The sequence below is a fragment of the Emydura macquarii genome, unplaced genomic scaffold (genome assembly GCF_026122565.2).
Source record: "Emydura macquarii macquarii isolate MOO-44397 ecotype Brisbane River unplaced genomic scaffold, CSIRO-AGI_Emac_v2 contig_2947, whole genome shotgun sequence".
NCBI classification, from domain to species: domain Eukaryota; kingdom Metazoa; phylum Chordata; order Testudines; family Chelidae; genus Emydura; species Emydura macquarii.
Window position 1 is genome coordinate 27,686 of NW_027133084.1, and position 22,187 is coordinate 49,872.

General features: G+C 44.8%; 1 pseudogene; it reads right to left on the reverse strand.

The window, feature by feature from the left end:
• Positions 1-12,178: 12,178 nt before the first annotated feature.
• LOC137167602 (olfactory receptor 10A7-like) lies at positions 12,179-14,241 on the reverse strand (annotated as a pseudogene).
• Positions 14,242-22,187: the final 7,946 nt, after the last annotated feature.

Sequence of the window (22,187 nt, forward strand, 5' to 3'; positions counted from 1 at the left end):
GCCCTGAAACATGTCACAACCCACACAGGGCAGGGGACAGGGAGAGGAACACGAGAGATATAACAAACCCTTTCCACAGCTCGTGTGGGACAGGGAACACTGCAGCCACACAGTGATGCATTAAACACAGGGACAAATAATGCAGCCAGTGTCACTCGGCTACTGGGAACTTCAAGGGTGTCGCTGAAGATCGTAAAGCACAACCTCAGTTTTACCAGGTCACTTTCCCACTAACCCCCCTGCCTCTGGCCCCATGGAAAGGGGTGGCCTGAAGATTCTGAATTCAACAGCCCCACAGCCAAATTCCAGCCATAGGAAAACCTCTCTGCACCGCCTGCAATTTAACTACATTTATTCCAATCCTGATACACGGGTGGATGGCAAAAAATAAATGCAGATTAGCAAAGGATTCAAACCGAGGTAAAGATCTTGCAACTTACCAAGCACACCCTGCTCCAGGAGCACAGGATACAGGCAGCAGAGTCTGATAATGAAAGAGCCAGTGAGAGCACATGGGAGGAAGTGGGAGGTGGGACAGGGAAGAGATGAGCAGCTTTGCAATTGGCTGAGACCATAAACCAGCCACAGCCAGCCACCAGACTCTCATTGCCCTGAATCAAGATAAGGAGCAATGCAGAAACATTGATCTGCTGGGGCTTCAAAGCATGTGGCTGAAGAGACTTTCACAGAGCTGGCTTCAGGAAAAAAATGTGTGACAGAAATCAGGGGCTTTCTGTGAAATCTCTCCACAAGATTTTTCAGTCTGTGTCAGGGAATGCTGTCTTGGGCACAAATTTTGAAAGCTAAACTGGAGTTTTCCGAGGAACTGTCCCGATGTAGGCTCTGAACCGGGCTGGTACGCAAACCACTCAGTGCTTCTGAAAGTCAGACCATTTATTTAGGAGGCCAGATCAGGATGTGGGAACATAAATTTAGGCTCCTGGTTTAAAAAAAAAAAAAAATAGCCCTGGAATTTTGGGGTCATTTTGATTCCCAAACTTTTTACAAATAGTGTAATATCAATAAAAATACTTCACATTTCTATAGCACTTGGGATTTTTTTCATTCTGAAGTCCCAGGACTGGAAAATACAGAAAGATCTTGGCAGTAGAGAGCCACATTTCAAAAGGGTGGCACCTAAAGATGCAGAAAAGCATCGAGTGGAATTTCAAAAGTGCATAGGCATCTAATTCCCATAGGAATTCGGCACCTAATTCTTTTAAATGCCTTTGGAAATCCGAATATATATCCAGATTCAAAGTCAACAAAAGTTGTGGGATGGATCTGCAATGCAGGACATCTGTAACATTTGGGGAGAATATAAATGTGGAAAATCTTGGCAAAATCTGCAAAGGAAAATAACAAAATTGTACGTGTGCCATGTTTGAGACCAGACTGTGCTCTCACTTACACCGACAAAAAACTAAGGGACCTTGCCATCTAAACTGCTCTTTATACCTGTGCTGGGGGCTTCACAGGTGTGTACTCCACAGGAAAGAAGTGTGCCGTGTAGACACTGCCTTGAGTGGGTATCGAGAGAGAGACACCACATCACCACGGGAAGTCTGCATGTGATAGAGGATCCATCAAAGTCCCAGGTCAATTGTTCCCCGGCTCATTGTTCAACATTTGCACCGTAGTTTCAGCTTGAACTTTGCTGACTCCAGCTTCCAGCCATCCGGGCCCATCTTGCCTTGCCCGGTGAGATGAAATACACCTGTGCTCTCAGAACCCCCCACCACAGGGAGGGTCTTACAGACCGGGAGCGAGTCCCCTCTTCTCCTCCAATACCCGCCATAGAGCAATCTTCTTGGGTCCCTCACTAGGAAGCAGGTGACATCTTCTGCAGGTGGCATTTTCTGCTCTTCTGCAGAAAAGGACCTGGGGATTACAGTAAATAAGAAGCTGGATATGAGTCAGCAGTGTTCCCTTACTGCCAAGAAGGTTAATAGCATATTGGGCTGCATTAATAGGAGCATTGCCAGCAGATCGAGGGAAGTGATTATTCCCCTCTGTTCGGCATTGGTGAGGCCACATTCGGAGTCTTGTGTCCAGTTTTGGGCCCCCCACTACAAAAAGGATGTGGAGGATTTGGAGAGAGTCCAGCGGAGGGCAACAAAAATGATGAGGGGGCTGGAGCACAAGACTTATGAGGAGAGGCTGAGGGAACTAGGCTTGTTTAGTCTGCAGAAGAGATGAGTGAGGGAGGATTTGATAGCAGCCTTTAACTACCTGAAAGGGGGTTCCAGGGAGGATGGAGCTAGGCTGCTCCCATCAATTGCTGTGCTTCCCTTCTGTGTGGTGTCTTCACTGCACCATGCCATCAGGAACTGTGTTCCCATCGACGCAGCGCTACGCCACTTGAGGGGGTGGTGTACCAGCGTCGACTTGTGGATTGATTGAGCGGGTCTCCACTGACCACTCAATCCATCCATAGACATCGATCTGACAGCAGCAACATTGCCGCCATCAGTATAGACATACCCTTAGGCATGTCTGGGAATCATAAAAATATTACACAAAATTCCCACTGCATCACACATACAAAGTAAACAAGGAAATAAGAGACGTTCGGCACCTAACTTGCTTAGGCACATTAAAAAATCTCAGCAGGCTCCTATCTGCATCTTCAGGTTCCTAAATACCTTTGAACATCTGGCGCTTAGTGATTTCCCAAAGGCCCCACAAGGAGTCTGTGGCAAAGCATTGAACGAGAATCTTCCAGGTACGGCTTCTCCCTTATTCCTTCCAAGCATCCTCTGCCATAGAGCAGGGGTGTTTAAATGAAGGCTACCAAAAAGGATCTGGATTGAAACCTTCTTCCTACTGATCTAAGCTTAGCTTCAACCTTCCCTTGCCATTGGTGCTGATATGTCCACGCTCGAGAATTCTTTTGGGGCAGGACCTACACAAACACACACTATTTCAAATAGCACACATTAAAACCAGTGCTAAGCCACCGGTATGCAAAGCCTGATTCTCAACTGCCTTATATATCAGGCTGGTTGAAATCTTATCATCAAAACTGGTTTTCAGGTGAAAATTGGATTTTGGCTGGAACATAATTATTTTTTGGAAATAAATTTGCAAAATCCATAATATATTTTAAGGGGAGGTTGGACCCATTCAACGTGTCATTCAGAAAGGCACCTGAACTTGGCTTTGGCTGGCATTTTAAAGAGACCTGGAGGGGGAAATAGTGCCTGGTTCTGAGTGAATCTCAGTGGGATTTCGTCACGTAACTAACGTGGATTCTAGGAGTCCAAGAGATGGAGAATACGGCCTATCATTGTCAAGATGAGGATACAGCCCTTGATCCTTGCCTGGAAAAAGCCCCATAGCAGTTCTGATATATATGGCTCTGTAACCAGGACTGTAAGACAGGATCCATGGATCCAGCGCCTAGGCTGGTGGAATGCCCAAGGACATAGAGAGGTTAGCAACTGTCAAAGAGTATTAGAATCTTCAAGGGGGACAACACCCCTGAGCCAGAAATGTCAAGAGCTTTTCGCTTTGTTGATGGTCCTATGGCTGGATGCAATCCAGGCCCTAATCCACCTCACCCCTCCACTGAATTTGCCTGTGTATTGTTCTTCAAGGCCCCAATTCAGGAAGGTACCTATGCACAGTGTTCTGCTCTGCTCAGCACTGGAGAGGTCACAGCTGGAGTGCTGTGTTCAGTTCAGTTCAGTGTTTTCTCCATCTTAGTTCCCCTGCATAGTGCAATCAGGAAAAGAAATGGAGCCTGGCCTGGCAGGTGGCCAAGGAGATACGGGATGTGACATTCAGCAAACGAAGCCTTTCACGAGAAATTGCTAAGAACTGGGAATAACAGGAAATAACCTGCCAAGTGGGCTGGGGCGTGGAGAATCGACAGATGTGTTGGCCAAGATGTGGGCTTCGAACAGCTCTGCCGGTGCTCCTCGATCCCACCCTACAGCCCCTGCTAGGCAAACCCAGCGGCACAACCTCAGACCAAGGTGCCTTTCTTTGTGACTTTCATTTCAGCAGAGATCCAGGCCCAACGCTCAGACGAGAGGCCAGCACAAGGATGAAGGGAGGTGATGGCGCAGCAGAGGACAGGTGCTGAGGTGTCTGTAATATTCAGATTCGGGGTGACCTGATGTTCTCCCGAATTCAAGTGGCTAAAGCTGGAGCAGCTGGGAGTATTTGGCACTTATATTTATTGAATTTCAGCTTGTTGATTTTAAACTGGTTCCCTTCTTTCTGTCAACAACAGTTGTCACAGTTTATGTCCTCACTACACATACCAGACTTGTTCTAATCTGTACCTGACCAGTAGTACGTATGGTCTCCCATATAAACTGATAGCACACAAGTCCCAATGCTCATTGCGTGGTGGGTGTATAGGGTGTGCACAGACTGATATAAACGTACACTGGAAAGCTGCCCTGAAAATGTGTTTGGCACGTAAGGTTGAAGTTACCGTGCTCTAGACAAAGAATTGTGGACCCAGCTGCTCGAATGTGTCTCCAGTGTAAACTGAGCCAGGAGAGACGCTGAAAACACATTGACATTAAAGTGAGCAAAGCCATTAAACTGGGAAGTGGGGGAAATAGCCCCGTAACTATCACAATGGGGGGAGGAGATGACAAAAATGAACATGGTGTCAGCTTCCTGGTCACACCGCAAGCGGAGCCACAGAGGGCTTCCAGATATTGAAAACAAAGGTAAATTTTTGCAGATAGCAGCCAAGAAAAAGAGTCCATTTTGGCAGCCTTTGTTGTGTATTTTGTGTGTTGCCTTATTGCCTAGGTTACCGTAGCAACAGAGCTTAGGTTGTTGCCATAACAATAGAGTTAGACTATTAGGGAATAGCTCAAACAGTCCTGGCTGATTTTTAGTGCAGTTCAATGAAGACTTTTCATGGGTTTGCATCTCTCTGTGTTCCATGCTGATTTCTCTCTGAATACACGTACTTTCCAAGTCTTCAACATAACGCCCTTCACCTGAGCAGATAAAGAAAGCCAGCTCTTGGAGCTCCATGAGTTGGATCCCGGCTAACGGACGGATCAGCCATGCTGGAAGAAAGACTTTGGTGAGAAAAACGTCTTTGAACCTAAAACTCTAAGTGTTGAGTTTTAGCCTTAGGAGCGTCTTTGGACTTCTGTTTCTTTGTAGCCATTTCTTTCCTTACTCCTTATACTTGGTGCCATGCCTCCTTGAGTGGCTCAAGGATATAAGTACCAAGCTCAGGGCAGACTGATAACAGAGAACCCAAACCCCAGAAGGGTTGTGAGTTGTAGACTTAGATTTCACCAACCAACTATCAAGTATAAACTCCCCAGGTACTACAACAGGCTAACCACGGAGTCACATGGACAGTCCCCTTCGGCACTCATGTCTACCTGCCACCCAGGCAAGCCTGCTTTTGTGACAGATGGTCTCTTACACCAAAACCCACAAAAATATGTAGATTAATCCCAGTCCCAAAGGACCATGCACTTACCCCAGGTCAGTTGCACTTTAGCTCTCACGCCAAAGTCAACGCTTGCAACCAATCCTACAGGAAATTATCTAAAGGTTTATTAACTAAGAAAAGGTTAGAAGAGAGTTACTGACAAGGTTAACGCAGGTAACCTACACACACGTGAGTTACAGTCTTAGGTTTCAAAAGGTGATAGAGCTGCTGTAATGTGCCATCTCGGTAAGTGCTTTAAGGTTATCCCTGGCAAAACAGCTGGGGATCTTTTGCTTATGTTTAGAAATTTTTGTGTCCTCCCACATTTCAAGCACCACAGAGACACCAAAATCTCCTCATCGGGGATTTTTATTCTCTTCTCCCCAGACTCTAAGATGATGGGACGTGTGCTCTTGCATGTCTCTCTTTCATGGGTGTAGGGGGAGAAATCAACAAAGTCCTTTGTCCTCTGAGGTTTCACAATGGATTGTCCGATGTCTATGGGCCTTCTTTTGCTGGGCAGGAGATAATCCCTGCTGGGGCAAACTAGTATTTCACACTTGCTAATGCTTCTCCCCCGCCTGGACTTACAGACCCACAGCTAACACTTTTACAATTACAGAGTAAATACTTAAATATACTTAAATATCACCCTACAGCATGGGCTACAGATGTTATAAATGAGATTACTGCATGCAGCAATGTATGAGTATTTCATGAAGCGTAAACACTAAACACCTTTTAATAAATCCAGTGCTTACGTTAACAACACCAACACACAGGTGAGCCGGCCTGGTTATTTCCAGTCCGTGTTCAGTTGCGGCGTAGGGGCTTTAGTGTGAACTAACTCTCTCGCCCTGCTTCTAGTAATTGGTCCTGCCAGTTGTTTTTCCTCCGTTGGTTCTACCATACCAGTAGGAACAGGAACCAGTGCTCCGTCCTCTGGCAATGCTGTGGGCTGATTTATCTTTCCTTTCACTAACAGCTCACAAAGCCTTTCCAACTCACTTTTCTGATCTGACAACAAACTCTGCTCTGATTTATAACCATCTAGCAAGCCTTCCAACTCACTGATTCGGTCTAACAACCGACCACGCTCTGGTTTATAAGCTTTTAGTATTCTTGTGCTGGTAACTGCCCATTTCTGCCAACCACGAATTTCCTTCCCAAGGGCACTACAAGCTGTCAATAAACATTCTACAACACTTCCTTTCACCTCTTTAGCTTTTCTTTTCGTTTGTTCTACCTCCTGATCAAAAACCTGACTCATAAGACCCCATGGATTGCTATAAGTTCAGAAATAATGTCACTGTCTCTTAATTGACCTAATTCTCCTTTGTGTTTCTTAATGTATTTCTTAGCATAATCCTCCAAAGCCATACTGTGGGCAATGCCCACAAATTCCATGGTGTGTGCTTACTCTATAGGCTGGTAGGTTCATGAATATTAAGGATAAGCCATGACATTTTACTTCCCATTTCAAAGATTCTATTACCTCACCTTTTATGCGTGACATCATTACTTTCAACACGTGTCTAGGCCAAAGGTCCCGAGTATATGTCTGCTAACTGCTAACTCATTTAGGACAAACATGACCATATATGTCTTGTTTTTGTTATACCGTCAACACTTTCAACACTAGTTCCCGAATATGTGTATTATAATAATAATAACGTAGCTGTCATCCAGGATGTCCTGTAAGGTACCTTGCATTACAGCAAAATATATATACTTGTATAATTCTATTATAATCACACAATCATACTTAAATCTATAAGAAAATATATATATCTCTATATAATACGAGCAAGCAGGCTAGTTCTATAGGCTACAACACCAAAGAAAGGGCGAGCTTCCCGAAATTTGAACCAAAAAATATGTATGAAAATATTGAGTGAAAGAACAGAGCGCCAGGCAAAATCATAAGCCATGGTTCCCTTTCTACATCACCATTAACAAAGCTGCACTACAGCTGGCCAGTAGGTCCAAGGTTTCCATAGGGGTGTTTCACGGAATCAATCTTTCTCCTGTGCTCAGGACACCAGAGTTGAAAAGGAAAAGTAATTAATTATGGGAACAATTTACCAAGGGGTGTGGTGGATTCTCCATCCCTTGGAGTCTTAGGGTATGTCTATACTGATGATGGCAAAGTCGCCAGTGAAGACCCACTCAATCGATCCTGAAGTCGACTCTGTAAAACCACCAGCTCAAGTGACACAGAACTGCATCGACGGGAACACGCCATGCAGAAGGGAAGCACAGCAGTTGATGGGAGTTATGCAAAGACAGGGAAGAGTATCTTCACAGACAGGCTGGCTAACCTAGTGAGGAGGGCTTTAAACTAGGTTCAACGGGGGACGGAGACCTAAGCCCGAAGGTAAGTGGGGAAGAGGGACACCACAAGGAAGCAGAAGGAGGAGGGTGCAGCAGGGTAGGCCTCCCGATTCATACTGTGAAAGTAGGCCAATCGGCTACTTATCTCAAGTGCCTGTACACAAATGCAAGAAGCCTGGGAAACAAGCAGGAGGACCTGGAAGTCCTGGCACAGTCAAGAAACTACGACATGATTGGAATAACTGAGACTTTGTGAAATAACTCACACAATTGGAGCACTGTCATGGATGGGTATAAACTGTTCAGGAAGGACTGGCAGGGGCGAAGGGGTGGAGGAGTTGCACTGTATGTAAGAGAGCACTATGATTGCTCTGAGCTCCAGTATGAAACTGGAGATAAGCCAGTTGAGTGTCTCTGGCTTAAGCTTAGAAGAAAGAACAATAAGGGTGATGTCGTGGTGGGTGTCTGTTATAGACCACCAGACCAGGAGGATGAGATAGATGAGGTTTTCTTTACTCAACTAGGGAAAGTTTCCAGTTCACAGGACCTGATTCTCATGGGGGACTTCAATCACCCTGACATCTGCTGGAAGAGCAATACAGGAGAGCACAAACATCCAGGAAGTTTTTGGAGAGTGTCATGGACAATTTCCTGGTGCAAGTGCTGGAGCAACCAACTAGGGGCCGTGCTTCTCTTGACCTGCTGCTCACAAAAAGGGAAGATTTGGTAGGGGAAGTAGAAGTGGGTGGCAACCTAGGCAGCAGTGACCATGAGATGGTCGAGTTCAGGATCCTGACAAAAGGAAGAGAAGAGAACAGCAGGATACGGACCATGAACTTCAGAAAAGCGGACTTTGACTCCCTCAGCGAACTAATGGGCAGGATTCCCTGGGAGGCTAATATGAGGGGGAAAGGAACCCAAGAGAGCTGGCTGTATTTTAAAGAGACCTTATTGAGGGCACAAGAGCAAACCATCCCGATGTGCAGAAAGAATAGCAAATATGGTAGGCGTCCAGCTTGGCTTAACAAAGATGTCCTTGGCGAACTTAAACGCAAAAAAGAAGCTTACAAGAAGTGGAAGCTTGGTCAGATGACTAGGGAGGATTATATAAACACTGCTCGAACGTGCAGGAATGAAATCAGGAAGGCCAAAGCACAATTGGAGTTGCAGCTAGCAAGGGACGTGAAGGGGAACAAGAAGGGTTTCTACAGGCATGTTGCCAACAAGAGGAAGATTAGAGAAAGTGTGGGCCCCTTAGAGAATGAGGGAGGCGACCTAGTGACGGAGGATGTGGAGAAAGCTGAGGTACTCAATGTCTTTTTTGCCTCTGTCTTCACAGACAAGATCAGCTCTCAGACTGCTGCACTGGGTGGCACAGAATGGGAAGGAGGCGAACATCCCGCAGTGCTGAAGGAACGGGTCCAAGACTATTTAGAAGGATTGGACATTCACAGGTCCATGGGGCCGGATGCAATGCACCCGAGGGTGCTGAGAGAGTTGGCTGAGGTGATTTCAGAGCCATTGGCTATTATCTTTGAAAGTTCGTGGGAACAGGGGGAGGTCCCTGACGACTGGAAAAAAGCAAATCTAGTGCCCATCTTCAAAAAAGGGAGGAAAGAGGATCCGGGGAACTACAGACCGGTCAGCCTCACCTCAATCCCTGGAAAAATCATGGAGCAGGTCCTTAAGGAATCCATTTTAAGGCACTTGGAGGAGAGGAAGGTGATCAGGAACAGTCAACATGGATTCACTAAGGGAAAGTCATGCCTGACCAACCTGATTGCTTTCTATGATGAGGTGACTGGCTCTGTGGATGTAGGGAAGGCGGTGGATGTGATATACCTTGACTTTAGCAAAGCTTTTGATACTGTCTCACACAGTATTCTTATCAGCAAGTTAAAGAAGTATGGGTTGGATGAATGGACTATAAAATGGATAGAGAACTGGCTAGAGCATAGGGCTCAACGAGTAGTGATCAATGGCTCCATGTCTAGCTGGCAACCGGTCACAAGCGGACTGCCCCAGGGGTCGGTCCTGGGGCCGGTTTTGTTCAACATCTTTATTAATGATCTGGAGGATGGGGTAGATTGCACCCTCAGCAAGTTTGCGGACGACACTAAGCTGGGGGGAGTGGTAGATACCCTGGAGGGTAGGGATAGGATACAGAGTGACCTAAACAAACTGGAGGATTGGGCCAAAAGAAATCTAATGAGGTTCAACAAGGACAAGTGCAGAGTCCTCCACTTAGGAAGGAAGAATCCCATGCACAGCTATAGACTGGGGACCGACGAGCTGGGCAGCAGCTCTGCAGAAAAGGACCTGGGGGTAACGGTGGATAAAAAGCTGGATATGAGTCAGCAGTGTGCCCTGGTTGTCAAGAAGGCTAATGGCATATTGGGCTGCATTAGGAGGGGCATTGCCAGCAGGTCAAGGGAAGTGATTATTCCCCTCTATTCGGCATTGGTGAGGCCGCATTTAGAATATTGTGTCCAGTTTTGGGCCCCTCACTACAAAAAGGATGTGGACAAGTTGGAGAGAGTGCAGCGGAGGGCAACCAAAATGATTAGGGGGCTGGAGCACAGGACTTATGAGGAGAGGCTGAGGGAACTCGGCTTGTTTAGTCTGCAAAAGAGAAGAGTGAGGGGGGATTTGATAGCGGCCTTTAACTACCTAAAAGGGGGTTCCAGGGAGGATGGGGCTAGGCTGTTCTCGGTGGTGGCAGATGACCGAACAAGGAGCAACGGTCTCAAGTTGCAGGGCGGGAGGTCTAAGTTGGACATTAGGAAAAAGTTTTTACTAGGAGGGTGGTGAAGCACTGGAATGGGTTACCTAGGGAGGTGGTGGAATCTCCATCCTTAGAGGTTTTTAAGCTGAGGCTTGACAAAGCCCTGGTTGGGATGATATAGCTGAGGTTAATCCTGCTTTGAGCAGGGGGTTGGACTAGATGACCTCCTGAGGTCCCTTCCAGCTCTAATATTCTACGATTCTATGATTCTAAGCTGAATTGCTAGGTAAGTGTAGACCAGGCCTCAAAGTCAAGATTCGACATTTCTTCCTAGAAGATGCAACTACAAGTGGTATGCTTAATGTAGGAATCATGGGGTGAGAATCTCTGGCCTGTGTTGAGCATAGGGTTGGCAGAATTCATTTTTCTAAATAATTATGATGGACCATATCAAAGCTTATTTTTAAGCATTTTTTAATTTTTATTGATTTAAATGTTCACAGTTGTGGTAAATTGTGGGAGAGCGGGGGGGAGTATTTAATGACAGTAGACTTTGAGGTTAAACAAGCTAAAGCTTTATAAACCATTAAAACAAAAATTGTCAACATCCCCTGTCAAAATATACACTAGATTATACCTTTTTTGCTATTCATTTGCTTGTAACAAACATAATATAAAATATTAGTCTCTTGATTTTGACTCTAAACATTTTTAAGCAGCATTTTTCTTACTTTGCCTAGCTATAAATTTCAATTATCGATGGAAATATTTGCTCTCAGTTTGTGTTTGTGTGGTGAAATTGATGTTTACCGACAAAAATCTAATCTTTCCAAGCCTTGTTGCGCAGTGGGTCAGATTGAATGAGCAAAATGGGCACTTCCTGGCTTAAAATCGATGAATATCTGAATTACTGGATCAGTAAAAACAGAGAGAAAAAAGCAAAAATGAATCCTCCAAACTACAAACTGCCACCCAAACACACACACATCCTCTGGCTTTCCTGAGAGGCCTTCCCCAAACCCTCTTCCTTTTGGTTGTTATGGAAGGGTTTTCAGATGAAGGACAGTTCAATCTTCAAACTAAGAGCATTAGTTGGTACCTTCCAGGCACTGCTCATAGTAAGGGGTGATGTAGACAATCATCGTCCTTAGACCTAGTTGAAATTTCTCCAGGGCTCGGGCTGCAGGGCTAAATATAGTCGTGTTGAAACGTGGGCTTGGGCCGGTTCCTGGGCTTTGAGACCCACCCCCATTGGCCAAAGTCCAAACATCTACACTGCAATTTTGAGCCCTGCTGCCCAAGTCCCACGAACCCAAGTCAGCTGCCCTGGGCCAGGCTTGCCGGGTCTTTTATTTCAACAGAGATGTGCCCCCAGTTTCCACCAGACTGGGTGTGGATTTCCCTTGCTAGCAAGGCGCTAGGAGCGAGGCATTGTCATGCCTACATCCCTTTGTGGATCCATCTCCAAGTCATTATTCCACATGCTTTTTTTTATCGTAGTCTATGGAATTCACACAAAATGTCATCTTCTACTCACCTTCACTAAGGAAATTATAGCTCTGTTTTATTCTGAACAGAAAGATCCTGGTTTTATTGATCTTACAGTTTCAGATGTTGTAAGCTCGTAGTACCAAAGAATTAGCATGAAATAAGGGCTACACAACATCTGACATTAAACCTTAAATCAGCTGCACTCATCATTTTGTCTTTCGAAAAATACAGAAGCATTTCTAAATTTTTCTAAAATCTACACATTTACCGACAATGTTTCTCTGAGCGTCTTTCACCTCTTTGTTTCTCAGGCAGTATATGAAGGGATTGTTCATAGGAGTCAGAATTGTGTAGCAGACGGAAAACACTTTGTTGACGTCTCTGAGTGTGCTGGTTTTTGGTAGCAGATACACAACGATCATAGAAAATTGTCACCACAATGAGGTGGAAAATGCCTTTTGCCTCCCGGTGGTTGAAGAGATTTGCAGGATGCCAGAGATGATACAAATGTAGGATGTCAAGTTAGAGCGAATGGGGGAAGGGTGAATAAAGCAGACAGCATGGTAATTACAAGCTCCATCTGGTAGATGTCATTGCAGTAGAGGTTTATGATTTGTGCAAGTTAAAGAAGTATGGGTTAGATAAGAATGGACTATAAAATGGATAGAGAACTGGCTAGAGCATAGGGCTCAACGAGTAGTGATCAATGCTCCATGTCTAGCTGGCAACCGATCACAAGCGGAGTTCCCAGGGGTTGGTCCTGGGGCCGGTTTTGTTCAACATCTTTATTAATGATCTGGAGGATGGGGTAGATTGCACCCTCAGCAAGTTTGCAGACGACACTAAACTGGGGGGAGTGGTAGATACCCTGCAAGGTAGGGATAGGATACAGAGTGACCAAAACAAACTGGAGGATTGGGCCAAAAGAAATCTAATGAGGTTCAACAAAGAAAAGTGCAGAGTCCTCCACTTAGGAAGGAAGAATCCCATGCACAGCTATAGACTGGGGACCGACGAGCTAGGCAGCAGTTCTGCAGAAAAGGACCTGGGGGTAACAGTGGATAAGAAGCTGGATCTGAGTCAGCAGTGTGCCCTGGTTGTCAAGAAGGCTAATAGCATATTGGGCTGCATTAGGAGGGGCATTGGCAGCAGGTCACGGGAAGTGATTATTCCCCTCTGTTCGGCATTGGTGAGGCCGCATTTAGAATATTGTGTCCAGTTTTGGTCCCCCCAGGACAAAAAGGATGTGGACAAGTTGGAGAGAGTCCAGCGGAGGGCAACAAAAATGATTAGGGGGCTGGAGCACAGGACTTATGAGGAGAGGCTGAGGGAACTGGGCTTGTTTAGTCTGCAAAAGAGAAGAATGAGGGGAGATTTGAAGCGGCCTTTAACTACCTGAAAGGGGGTTCCAGGGAGGATGGGGCTAGGCTGTTCTCAGTGGTGGCAGATGACAGAACAAGGAGCAACGGTCTCAAGTTGCAGGGCGGGAGGTCTAGGTTGGCCATTAGGAAAAAGTTTTTCACTAGGAGGGTTGTGAAGCACTGGAATGGGTTACCTAGGGAGGTGGTGGAATCTCCATCTTTAGAGGTTTTTAAGCTGCGGCTTGACAAAGCCCTGGCTGGGATGATATAGCTGAGGTTAGTCCTGCTTTGAGCAGGGGGTTGGACTAGATGACCTCCTGAGGTCCCTTCCAACTCTAATATTCTATGATTCTGTGATTCTATGAAATTCACAGAAGAAATGATCAATTTCATTGGGAGCACAGAATGTTAATTGTAACATCACAGCTGTTACTACGGAACTAGCCACTCACCCAAGACCCAGCCGCTAACTGGAGGCAGAAACGGCCATTCATAGGGGTTGCATAATGCAGGGGTTTGCATATTGTCAGATACAGATCATAAGACATCGCTGCTAGGAGATAACAGTCAGTATCTACAAAGAAACCAGCAAAGTAACATTGTGCAATGCAGCCACTCACAGAAACGGTCTTGTCCCCCATCAGGAAACTGGCCAGCATCCAGAGCAGGATGGTGGAGGTGTAGCAGATCTCGAAGCAGGACAGGTTCCCCAGGAAGAAGTACATGGGGGTGTGAAGGTGCTGATCAGCCACAACTAGCACCACGATGAGGAAGTTCCCGGCCATGTTCACAGCGTAAGTCCCAAGAAGCAGCACGAAGGGCGGGATCTGCAGTCTGGGGATAGTCCCAAATCCCAGGAGGATGAATTGTGTGAGGGAGATTTGATTTGCCTTTTCCGTGTCTGCCATGGGGGAAACGAACCGAACTCTGCAATAGAACGAGAATGACATTTGTTAAACATCACTATCACGTTATCGGTTGAAATCCATTAATGTTCAAAGGCTCCCGCTCTTTCAGGCCCCAGCACAAAGACAGGACTGAGCACACAGGCTGAAGGCTGGGATTGAGACAATGGAGGCTGATAACTTTGGAGAGTGAGTGAGAAAAGTGACACCCAAATGTTCCTAAGGCAAGCTGAGATTTGAGTAAAGACCCTATTTCATCTGACCGGCAAGAGATTAAGCCTTGCCCCCTTCATTCTGCTCCACAAAGCTGGCACTAGTGGTGTGTGGTGCGTAAACCATGTCATCAGGAGGAGTCTGACGAATGAAGATGTGGGCACTGGATTCCCAGAGTTCAACAAGGCTTGTTTGGACTGTAAAACACTCCACAATTTTTCTGGCTGAGAATCGGCTTGGTTTGGACTTCAGCAACTTCCCTTGTCTCCAACAGAAACCAGTTCTCCATGAATGTGGTTGTGCCAGTCCAAACCCTTCCCCTCTAAGCTTTTTCAGGCAGTTCTTTTTTAATTTCATTTGTGCTATCCCATGTAGATCTGTTTTTATGCTGCTTTGTGATCATCACATATTAACTTTTGGATTTCTCTGCCAAGTGATATTGCTGATTCACAATGCGTAGTGACATTCAAAAAACTGAAAAATAAAAACCTCTATTGATATCTACGCCAGCAAAGCTGTACATTGACAAGAGATATAATTCAGAAAATATGCCCTCCATCCTTTCTGAGGTCTTTTAGTTTTTGTTCACAATTCCTTTTTATCTTTTTCTCCCTCTGTCTCCCACTTTGAACTTCCACAACTTTGAAAAAGTTACTGAGAGGTAAATGGAAAATGAAAGTCTGGTACTTTTACATTCGGTAATTTTTTTAAAATATGAGGATTTCTTTTTAAATTTACTGTGGCCAAAAATAATGTAAAAAAAAAAAGAACAAAAGATTGGGAAAAATGTCACTATTCATTTTGTTGCACCCAGTGATAAGGAGGAAAAAAGAGAGGAAAGAAACAATAACAAAAATTAAAAGTAATGTATTCGTTTTTTAAAATCATCAATAGTTTGAAAAAATGTAAACTTCTTCCCGATAAATGGAAATAACTCTCAATTGTCAACTTATTTTCCCCATTTTTCAACTATTTCCAATGACAATTAAGCAGGGAGAGAAAAAAGTCTAAAAATATTGAAAAAGTGTAAATAGCAATTAGTTAACACGATTAACAAAGCAAATCTAGAAGTAAAGGGAGGAAATAAAAAGGGGAAATTTTAGGGTGAATATTAGGTAATATATCCTGACAGTGAGAAGCATCAGACTGTGAAACTGCCTTGCTTGGAAGCTACTAATTAGACTGTGGAACTCATTGTCACATTAAGTTGTTTGAGCCAAGAATTTAACAAGAGTCAAAAATAAACTTGACTTTGATATGAAAAACAGGAAAGTTTTCTTCTCTTGAAAAAAGAAGACTGATGGGGGATCTGATAACAGTCTTCAGATCTGTTAAGGGCTGTTATAAAGAGGATGGGGATCAATTGTTCTCCATGTCCACTGAAAGTAGGACAAGAAGTAAGAGCTTCCTCTGCAGCAAGGGAGTTTTAGGTTAGATATTTGGAAAAAAAAAAGCTTTCTATTTATAAAGGTAATTCAACACTGGCACAAGTTACCAAAGAAAGCTGTGAATGGTCTAAGTATAGCTGGTTCTGACTCAGCACTGAGTCCCTTCCAGCCCTACAAGTCTATGATTCTATCTGAGGTTTAACAACAGTTCCGGAGAGGATCTTACACCTTGCAGTTAAAGGTTTAAGCTCATCTGTAACTATTTGAGATCAGGATGAGACCTAATGTGGATGGGGGGCAGATCATTCCAAAACGGTTACTCCATCGTTCTTATACAGGCCTCTGCATCCTTTTGGGCTGACACTGTCAGAGACAGGAGATCCAGGACCTGGGATCAGGTCCAGTCTGGAAATCCCTGTGCTCCTCATTTTGGGGCTATTTAAAAGTGGAGCTGACACTAATAAATGTACTAATGGAGCCAGCCCTGGCAGAGAGATGGGCCGGAGGGGATGGAGTTTTCCTTTCCTGTCTTTGGAGTCTATAATTCTGTTCCAGGTTCTCCCAAGGATGGTGACCAATAGGAAGACATTTCCCCTCTCTCTGCCTCAGGCCACCCATTGGTTACATGGTAAATATTAACATTGACCAGCATCTCTGGGGGAAGGTGAGACTGAATCACCACTGATTCCACAGGCCTTTGAGCACATTGCATGGCAGAGCCTATCTCAGGGCGTGGGAGCAGCAGTCCAAGGGATAACACTCACCTTCACCCACAGGATGTTCAGCCTTCAATCTAGCTTGGAGCTCTCAGGCTTTGGTGACTGGGATTCAGGTTCTTCTCTCTCATTTCTCCCCAGAAATTGGGTTCTCTCAGTAAAGAGACCTGGGTCCCCTGACGGGATGAGCAGGTGCTGAGATCTCACTTGGAGCATGTTCTCCTCCCTCTCTTGACAGGGTGTGGTTGCCTCCTTATAGAATCACAGAAATGTAGAGCAGGAAGGGACCTCAAGAGGTCATCTAGTCCAGCCCCCGGTGCTGAGACAGGACCAAAGAAACCTAGACCATCCCTTACAGGGGTTTGTGTGACCTGCCCTTAACATCTCCTGACAATGAGGATTCTCAGTAATCTGTTTCAGTGCATAACCCCTTAGGGTTACAAAGCTTTTCCTAATATCTACCCTCAATCTGCCTTGGTGCACTTTGAACTGATTCATAGAATCATAGAATATTAGAGTTGGAAGGGACCTCAGGAGGTATCTAGTCCAACCCACTCCAATTCCTTCTTTTCCTACCATCAGCTGCTTATCTGTATCCTTTGCTGGGGAAGGCTGCATCGGCCCTGATGCCACTTCCGTCGGCTGTCACTCTGGGGAGTTCCTGCTGGGTGTGCGACACACACGGCACAAACACCAGCCTGCTTAGCTCAAAGGAGCTCTCTCCTCTCTGCCGGGTGACTGAGTTGCATGACTGAAAGGTCCTGCTGCATCTAGCAAGGGCCTGATCCTGCTATCCCAAAGCAGATGATTAATCTTTTCTTCTGTGAGCGCCCCATCCCATCCCCTTCAGGAAGACAACATGCCCCAGTTAGTGTTGTCCACATGGGTCCAGTACGGTGGGCTGGGCTCTCAAAGTGAAATATTGTCTGCTTGGTCCAGAGTTTGCAAATTAGACATTTCAGTCAGGCTCTTCAAAGCAGCCTCAGGGAATTAGGCACTGAACCACCATGAAAACTAAATTGAATCTGGATGCCTAACTCCCTTAGTCTCTTCTGAGAACCCCAGTCTTGGTGGGGGCAGGGTGTGGACACAGCAAAGCACAAGTAAAAGCTGATGGAAACATTTTAATTATGGAATCTGCTTTCTAACTGAGCCAAATGTGCCACTCTGGCAATTTGATTCACACAGTGAGGAAATATGACAACCAACAACACAGAGATGCTCCCCGTTTCTCACACATGCACAGGCCTGACGGTGGAGAGATGTAAACCACTAGAACAGGGAGGAGACACATATTGCCAGTGGGTTACACAGCTATTTGCAGGAATTCTGGGAATCAGGACTCCTGGGTTCTGTCCCCGGTCCTGGAGGGGTAGGAGCTGTAGCGCTTGCAGACAGGAGGACATCTAGCCATATGGATGTAGCCGGACTTGCTGAACGTTACTGTGGCTGCAGGCTGTGTTATCAGAGACTGGCTAAATAGAAAGATGATATTAGTGAGAGGCTATATTGAAGTGAGGTGTTGTGGGGATGAGTACGAAGCTGACAGGAATGTGGGAGGAAGAGCAGATGGATGGTCCAGTGGTTAGGGAGTTATCCAAGCCCTTGGGACCTCTGTGTTCCAACCCCTGCTCCACCAAAAATTGCCTATTTGACAAAGGCAAGCTCTGTGCCTCAGTTTCCCAACTGTATAATGGAGGTTCCCCACCTGCTGGGGGTGTTCTGAGGAGAAACACATTAAAGCCTGTGGGCCACCCACATCCTACACCAATGGCGGACAGGGAAGTATCTTCAGGATAGGTAGGGCTGTCTCATGAATGAAAGCTGGCACACACCCAGAGGACATGAAACTGCCCATACAGCAACCCTACTGTCTGACACAGGGATCATACCTCCAAAGAGGCTGTGAACTGAACCGACCACTCCAGGGAAGTGGAGCAGAAATGTGAGTGGGGGGATGCGGCAATGACGGTGATGAAGACAGGCTTTCAAGGAGGAGCTGTCTAGCAGTGCCTAATGAGCACCCTGCATTGCCTGGTCAGGTCTCACTCAGCAGAGCTGGGGAATGTGACCAGGCTTAGCTAAACCTGATCTCAACTCAGCCTTATTCCTAGTCTAGAGGACGCTTTCGGGCTTGTCTACAGGGGTTATTATACCAGCAGAATTACACAGGTATAATTATATCAGTGTAAATCCCCATCTCACCCCAGCTGAGAGAGTGCCTTTTTTCTCTTTAGACCGTGTCACTTTCAAAGCAATGGAAACTGAGCCAGAAAATAGCACTCCGTCCTTACAGCTATTGGGGTGTATTCACACTAGCACATTTCCCTATGTAGTTTCCCAAGCTGAAGCTAGTTCGTAGTGAAAGATCTTTACTGCTTCCATCTAGTCTTGTCCACAGTACATCACTGATGAGCCTCAAGTAACAGGTCTAGATCCCTGGATCATAGTGGGGTGGAAGATACTTGCCAAAGCCACACTGTGGTTCCTGTTAGGACTGGAAGACTGTGATTAGTGACCCTTCACCTGCATAAATGTGTCCTCTTCCGCTGGGGTGATACACTCTCTTTTTGTGCCCTTTTGGCACATACAGAAGTGTGTTAGATTAAAACAGAGAATATTGTTCCTGGAGGTTTGAAGTGTAAACTTATTTTATTTTTATATCTTAGAATTCAGAATGATAATATGCAATAAACCCAGAACAGAGAGAGAGAAAGAAGGCTGCTCCCTACAATAGAGAGAGGCATGCTTTACTACAGAGCCCTCTAGTCTGCAAGCAGGACCTACATGGATGGGGGTTCCAGGTAGGATGAAGGTAGGCTGTTCTCAGTCATGGCAGATGACAGAACAAGGAGCAATGGTTTCAAGTTGCAGTGGGGGAGGTCTAGGTTGGATATTAGGAAAATCGTTTCACTAGGAGGGTGGTGAAGCACTGGAATGGGTTATCTAGGGAGGTGGTGGAATCTCCATCCTTATTGGTTTTTAAGGTGCGGGTTGAGAATGCGCTGGCTTGGATGATTTAGTTGGAATTGGTCCTGCTTTGAGCAGGGGGTAGGACTAGATGACCTCCTTGTTAGAAATAATCAAACAGGTTGTCCCGGGGGCGGATTGGGGAGACAGAACCCTTTATTGCCTGCTCGTTCCACCTTGACGCCAGGAGTGAGCAACAAGGAGGTTACTTTACAATTCTTTTATCCATAATAGTATGTAAATGTATACATTTCCAGCAACTCCCCATAGACCCTTATTTGATTACATTGATATCTATAAAATGAATATTAACAGCTACATAATGAATATAATTATACCCACCCCTGTTTGTTGTTTACAGGATTACCATACAGAGGTCAGGCACATCACCTTAAAACCTATAAATTTTACATTAACATTCTTTGAAGTAAAGGCAGGCCAGGGGGAGAAGGAAGATAATGCTTTTTTTCCCACCAAGGCTTTGCACAGGAATGCCGATAAAATTATCCCCTGCGCAGATGGCCAGAAAGGGAGGAGAAGAAGAGAGATAACAGACTCTAACTAAAATTCACAGAAACAAGGTTTGTCCTTGCCTTGATCCCGTTCCCTGTAATTTAGGCGTGGCTACTTGTCCAGCTTTTAACTCTTTACTCTCCTACACATATATTTGTAACTGACGCCTTTTGGAACTTTGAAAAAAATGGTATTAATAGTAGTATGATGGTATATTCCAACCATAATATTAAAATAGTGTGTGTGGTACCACTTATGTGAAAAATAAAGTATAAAATTGACTTTTGTTGCAACAAAATAAAAAAGTGCTCACATAACACACACACATTGAACATACATGACATGAAAGACAAGCTTTCCATTAAAAATAAATGGCGCCAGAATTATATTTACAACTATACACAAGAAAGCATTACGAGCTAAAATTATTAAGTCAATGCATTTAACAAAATAGACAGGTAAACCAAAGAATGAAACATTTAAATAAACCTGTTATTAACCCTTTTATATCAAGTTATTTGCCAAATTTGTTGCATTAATTTAGTAACAAGGCATTTTTCATTACTTTCTATTACTTTATTTTAAATTCTCCTATATGGAAATAAGGAAAGCCCATGTTTCAAATATTCGTCAGCGGTTAGGATTCAAAGCAGTCTGCATTTCTGTTGCTTGACATTCACATCTTCAAAAAAGTTAGGAATATTTCCAGCTTTTGCATTCCTAACGGGTTAAAATAATTAATTTACTGGACTTAGTTAAAGTAAAGTTTTTACCTGTTTTTGTTTTGTTCTGTTTTGTTTTCAGTTGCTTCGTCTTTTTTAGTGATGGTGCCTTCTGTGTGGTCAGTCAGTCAGGGCGTGCATGCTGGTGTGAGTTTCCCTCTGGACACCTTCTCAGCTTCTTCAGCTAGCTGAATCGACAGACCTCGTTAGCACTGCCTATAAATTACCAAGACTTGGATCAGCGGCGAAGGCATTTGGTCAGGTTTATTGCATGCTTATGCCCCATAGGAGATACAGTTACACTAAGACATGTATGCTCGTCACAATGGACTAGCTCAGTTAAAGGTGGGACTTTCCATTATGCTTTAGGCCGGACAAAGATGCCCCTGCTAGGATCCTCTTCTTATACCCTGATACAAATTATACAATACCTCTTTGATGTCGACTTTTGTTCCTTGTCTCTAAGTCAAGCATAACATCTTCATCCATCCTCCTGTCTCTATTTTACAGTTGGGATATCTCTGTTCTGTCTTTCATGATTGTGTTCATGCATTACTGCATCTTGGGAAGAGCTTCTCTTGCCTCCCTGTATTGTACTGCTGTTCAGAGGGTATTCGGATTGTCCCCCAGCATTAAGTTTCTGCCATCACCATATATCAGGGGAGTCGTGTTTTAACAATACTGTGTGTTTCAACTACTGCTTTTAGGAATGCCAGTGCATCACTAATGCTGTATTTCTGCCTAGTTCCTGCATCAGTCAATGAACTTATAAGCAGGAAGCAGTTGTTGTTTCCTAAAGCTAGACTTTGGTTCAGGGCTCAGATCTTGCATCTCGGCCCAATATTGGTCTCATGTCTCAGGATCTCACTTTCTACTACAACATTCTTCAGAGTTCTCTGTTCGGAGAGTTTTGGTGAGTTTATTGATGACGGTGAACCATCTGACTCAGTCTGCCATGCCTGATAGGGGCTTTGCCCATATGCAAGTGCTGAGTAGCTCACACACAACATCATCACATAGACAGGCAAGTAGAATCACACAATAATGCAACAGCAAGTGTTAGTGAAACAAGAGGGTCCCTCTCATTGTAAGCGTAACACAGTCTGTTTGCCTGCATGAAATGATTTGTCATCAATTAATTACACCAATAAGGTCAAAAGCGGTCGTTCTTTCTGTTGTCTAGAGCCCCACATTGAGGATTACTTTGTAGCCTTCTATTTTATTTAAAGTGAATTTAGTAATATTGTATTACACCACCATGGGTTCGGCTCTGGTGGCTACAATTTCAAGCTCAACAGAGTGAAAGTCACCTCTGCTACTTGCTTCAGATTTAGAGCCTCTGGGAACACCTGAAAAGCAAGGACGGTGACCACACATATATTCACAAGTACAACATTCAGTCTGTTTTTCGAGTTTTATTAAAATTA